General features: G+C 43.3%; 1 pseudogene; it reads right to left on the bottom strand.

Annotated features, from left to right (window-relative positions):
* Window positions 1-1,216: 1,216 nt before the first annotated feature.
* On the bottom strand, window positions 1,217-3,527 carry LOC101119798 (zinc finger CCCH domain-containing protein 14-like; annotated as a pseudogene).
* Between the last annotated feature and the right edge of the window lie 1,777 nt (window positions 3,528-5,304).

The raw sequence follows: 5,304 nt of genomic DNA, 5'->3' as shown, positions 1-5,304 counted from the left end.
GGGGACGACAGAGGATGAGATGGTTCAGTGGCATCACCGAGTCAATGGACATGAGTTTGAGTAAACTCATGATGGACAGGGAGGCCTGGCGTGCTGCAGTACATGGGATCACAAAGAGTCGGACGCGACAGAGAAACTGAACTGAACGGAACTGAAATAAAATAAAAAAAAGTTTGGTTCTCATCTCTTTTCCTGCATTCAGTGTGTTGTGCTATATTGTTTTGGTTGAACTATTTTAAGAAAATTTGGCTTCACCAAGATACATAGTTGGAAAAGGGAGAGATATTTAAATAGCCATCTCAGATAACTGTGGATATTAGTTTCTTTCTCTTTTTTCTTAATTTGATTTATTTTTTAATTGGTGGAAAACTACTTTACAGTTTTCTGTTGGTTTCTGCTTACAGCAACATGAATCAATAATAATTGTATGTATATACATGCGTGCTTGGTAAGTCACTTCAGTCGTGTTCGACTCTTTGTGACCCTATGGACTGTAGCCCGCCAGGCTGCTCTGTCTATGGGGATTCTCCAGGCAAGGTTACTGGAGTGGGTTGCCATGCCCTCCTCCAAGGGACCTTCCCAACCCAGGGATCAAATCTACATCTCTTTTGTCCCCTGTATTGGCAGACAGGTTCTTTACCACTAGCACTACCTAGGACGCCTATATATATATATATGTATGTATGTGTGTGTATATATATATATATATATATATATATATATACACTCCTTCCTGAGTCTCCCTCCCCTCCCCCATCCCACCCTCTAGGTCAAAACAGAGTGCTAGACTGGGCTCCCTGTGTTATTTAGCAACTTCCAAGTAACTGTCTGTTTTACGTGATAGTGTATATATGTCAATGCTACTCTCTCAATTCATCCCACCCTCCCCCTCCCCCTCTGCGTCCACAAATCTGTTCTCTACTAGGTTCATCTGATATTCATTTTTGATACTAGACCAAAACTCGGTGAATAGCAGCTTCTAAAAGGTTAACTTAAATGTGAAATTTGAAACCATATCAACAAAATCCATGTACTCATTTTGTTTTGTTTTGTTTTCTTTTTTTACAAACATGCCTCAAGTGTTTTAATAGAGTTCAGCTTTTCCTTAAACTGTCTTTCCACAGTCAAAACAAAACAGCAAAAAAAGACCCAATGTTAAAATCACTTAATAAACTTACAAACTTGAAAAATTAGGCACTTCAGATAGGCAATAAACTTCATATCATGAAAGCAATATATTCCAAGTTTCAAAGACCTGACAAATTCTGCAGAGCGTCTTTCATCAGTAGACGGAAACTCTCAAACGCCACCGTCTTCTGTCAGGTAGGACTGGGTGTCACTCACTGGTCTGAGGTCGAATCCATTTCAAGGCATGTAGTGGTGGTACCGCAATGGTGGGATGGTAGAACATGCAGTCAGGCCGTGTACACTGAGTGTTAAATCTACAGTGTTTCGGATGATAGAAGGGACACTCCATTTTCTTACAAGCTGGGAAGTAGCGGCACAGCTGACTACTAGAAGGCGGTGCTGCTGCTGTGACTGGTTTTGGAGGCAGTCCTGGAGCTCTTCGGCTCATGTGAGTGAAGGGACAGTCTGGTTTAGTACATTTTGCATCATATTTACAATTTGGATGAACAAACAGACACTTCTCAGCAAATTTACAATTGGGAAAGGCTTTGCAAGGTGACACGGGGTGATGGTAAGCGCACTCGTCCCCGTTCTTGCAGGCAGGCCAGTACTTGCAGCGCTCCAGCAGCTTCTCTGGCTTCTGCGCCAGGCTCAGCTCGCTCAGCTCAGCGTTTGCAAAGCTACCATCTGGGTCCTCAAGCTGCCTGCTCAGCACGTGCAACTGCTGCGGGTGGAGGAGGCCCGCGAGTCCCCCGTGTGAGGCTGCAGGGTGCTGTGCGGGTCTCATTCCTTCAGAGCACATGTCCTCCTCTTGATCTGACATGTATCCTGGGGGGCTGGGGACACCATCCAGCATCACTATAAACTTGGGACTCGCAGGTTTATCTGGTTGTACAAGATCTCGTGTCTGCACAAAGTGTCCTGAAAGGGCCCAAAGGGCATCTGCCGTCTTCATCCCCGCCTCCTGGTTTGCTGCCACTACTAGCTCCTCAGACAGCTTTGGCTTCTTCAGAATAAATGATCTCGTGTCTGCATGGACCATGGATTCCATGTCATAGTAATCTTGACTGATCTGCAGAGTTTCTGCCATTACGGGATCAATTTGCAATCGGGATAACAACTGCCTCTGTTGAGTTCCTTGACTTTTGTCTATATTATCTCCTTTTGCTTCCTCTTCTTTAATAGGAGAACTTATCCTGGGGACTCTGCCTTGTCCCTGGACCATTTCTGCTAGCAATTCTTCCTGAGAAGTTCGAGTTCTGGGAGCAACTGGAAGTGCCTGTTTCTGTGAGACTGTAGAATAGTTAGTTGTTTTTGTTACAGATTCTTGAGCTTCGGATATAGCCTTTAAAATTAGATTCTTGTTAGCTTGTTTAGAAGGTGGAAGTGAAGGTCTCCGCTCAGGCTTCGCAGGCACTGACACACTGCTGGAGATGCTTCCTGTGCGGGACCCACAATCGTCGTCTTCCTCCTCCTCTTCTCCGTCGTGACTGAACTTTTTCACTTTAACAACTGAACTTACCACAGGCAACTTTCTCTTCCGAAAGTTTTCTTCCTCAATACTCATCTTTTCTGCGTTGCTTCTGAAGAAGGGACTGTACGTCTCTTCTAAGCTGTTAAGCACTTCTGGCTCACACAAGCGTCCTGTTTCATACACCCGGCTGCTCTGAACATCAAGCTGCTTGGCAGCATGAACACTGTTTGCTGCTGCTGAAACTGCAGCCTGTTTACATGAGCACCACCGTCTGTGTTTCGAGTTGCAGGTGGTCGATAGATTTCAATAGAAGGGCGAGAAGAACCGTATGTAACTGTCACTGTAATTTTTTTCTGAGATAAGGGATTCTCTTGCACAAAATTGAGGTCTTCATCAATGAGATCATCTGGTTCTGGCTTAATATCAATCACATCTTCAGAGGGTGCTAGCTCCCTCAAAGGTTTCACTGTGGACATTAGTCGGGTTGCAGCTCCATCATCGTAAGTCTGTCTGACATTAGTGGCTTTCTGCTCCTGAGAACTTGTAGAAACTCTGGACTCTCTTTTTTCAGGTCTAGTACTAGAAACTGCAAGAGGCGCGACCGCAGCTTCGTGCCTTCTCTCATCTCCTCGACTGAAACTGCTCTTGTTTGAAGGTACGGTACCATCAAAGAGGTTGGTATCAGAAGATTTCAGACTAGAGCGGTCGGTTGTTACAGAACGAAGTTTATCTAATACACCGTGAAGCCGACGTACGCTCCTAATTCTTGCAATTTCCCCTTAATGGCACTTCGGATCTTACGGCTGTCTCCGTGCCGATCTCCATGGCTCCGCGGCGGGAAGCGGCGGGCACTGCGCGCCGTCCTGCGGACCAGGGGCCGGCGCCGGCTTCCTCGCCCGCAGCCAGACCGCCACCGCCGCTCCCCTCATGTACTCATTTTGAAAAGTATGTATTGGTATACCCTTTGAATGAGTCTTCTACCCACTCATAATTTTACAGCACATTGCTTTGGTAGTTTCGATAATATTGGTTGAGAGATTTATGCAGACCTTCCAAATGTTGATATCCAATATAACAAATCACATTCATTAATTTCACTACCAGTCTCATCAGAAAAGTCTTATATATTGGGAATCTTTCATGTTCACAGTTGCAGATGTAAGTCTTCCAAAATTCTAATTTTCACTTGAAAGTGGGAATTTCATCATGACCACAAAATACTGTCTTTTCCTTGAAGTGCCAGGCTCATTTATTTCATTTTTAAGAAAATATATGCAAAATACCCAAGCCTGTTTAACCATAGTTTGTTTGTTTGCCAGTAGTTCTTTCATGTAAAAGTGGTGTTCCATGCGGTAAAGTGGCTAGTTCAGCTCACCATTCAAACAATTATACAGGTGCTCTTCCTCAAGGCAACCATCATACTTCAATCTACAACAGAAATGCACTATGTACTTTTAAAATTTTATAACACTGAAGATTAAAAAATATATACTCAAGAAAGAAAAAAAGTGAAGTCAGTCAGTCTTCCTTGACTCTTTGAGACTCCATGGACTATAGCCTACCAGGTTCCTCCTTCCATGGAATTTTCCAGTCAAGAGAACTGGAGTGGGTTGCCAATGCCTTCTCCAATATACTCAAGGGTCAATACTTCATAAAAAGTAAAAATATTTACTCATTTATGAAGGACACTATTATATGAAATTGGGTTTGTTTTTTTTTAACTGTAAGTGTGTGGTGGTAAAGAATACAATTCCTAACAAGTACATTTTGGTGCCAGTGCCTTGATTTATACCAGGGCACCAGCAGTTATAATGTCTGTTGCTTTGCCTCATCTGTGAAATTGTCAACAAGTGAAAAAGGCAAGTCATCTCTTAGTATTACTACGAATATAGATTTGACCTTGTCAATCCATGAAAGGGTCTTATGGATGCCCAGGGGTCCACCAACAATCCTTTGAGAGCTGCTGTTCACAAAAAAGAACATTGTTTGTGATGGATTTTAAGCCAGGTAGATACACAATCAGAATTGATTATAGTAGGAACTCTTAGTTGCCTCATCTGTGAAATGAGTGCAATAATAGTATTGACTGTCCATGGTGATTATGAAAATTAAATGAAATAATGCAGGAATATACGCTTAAAATAGTGCCTGGCACAGAGCAAGTACTCAATAAGTCGCAGTCATTATTATCATCTGTGGCTGAACGTTCTAGGTCTTATAAGACTGAAAAAGGCTTTTGAAGCAAGTGCATTTTATTCGTTGGTGAAATATTAACCGTGCACTTAGTATGTGAAAAATCATGGGCAGATGATTAAATCAAAGTGATAAGGTAGGGACTTTCCTGGTGGTCCAGTGGCTAAAACTCTGTGTTCCCAATGCAGGGGGCCCAAGTTCAATCCCTTGTCAGGGAACTAGATCCCACATGCTACAACGAAAGACCCAGTGCAGCCAAATAAAATTTTTTTAATGGCAAGATTACTGCTTAAAATGGATTCCCTGGTAGCTCAGAGGGTAGAGTCTGCCTGGAATGCAGGACACCTAAGTTCGATCCCTGGGTCAGGAAGATCCCCTGGAGAAGAAAATAGCAACCCACTCCAGTATTCTTGACTGGAAAATCCCAAGGATGGAGGAGCCTGGTGGGGTACAGTTCATAGGGTTGCAAAGACTAGGACACGACTAAGCGACTTCACTTTCTTTCCTTT

Source organism: Ovis aries, chromosome X (genome assembly GCF_016772045.2).
Source record: "Ovis aries strain OAR_USU_Benz2616 breed Rambouillet chromosome X, ARS-UI_Ramb_v3.0, whole genome shotgun sequence".
NCBI classification, from domain to species: domain Eukaryota; kingdom Metazoa; phylum Chordata; class Mammalia; order Artiodactyla; family Bovidae; genus Ovis; species Ovis aries.
Note: the sequence above shows the minus strand (reverse complement) of the source record. Positions and strands in the feature narration are given on the sequence as shown.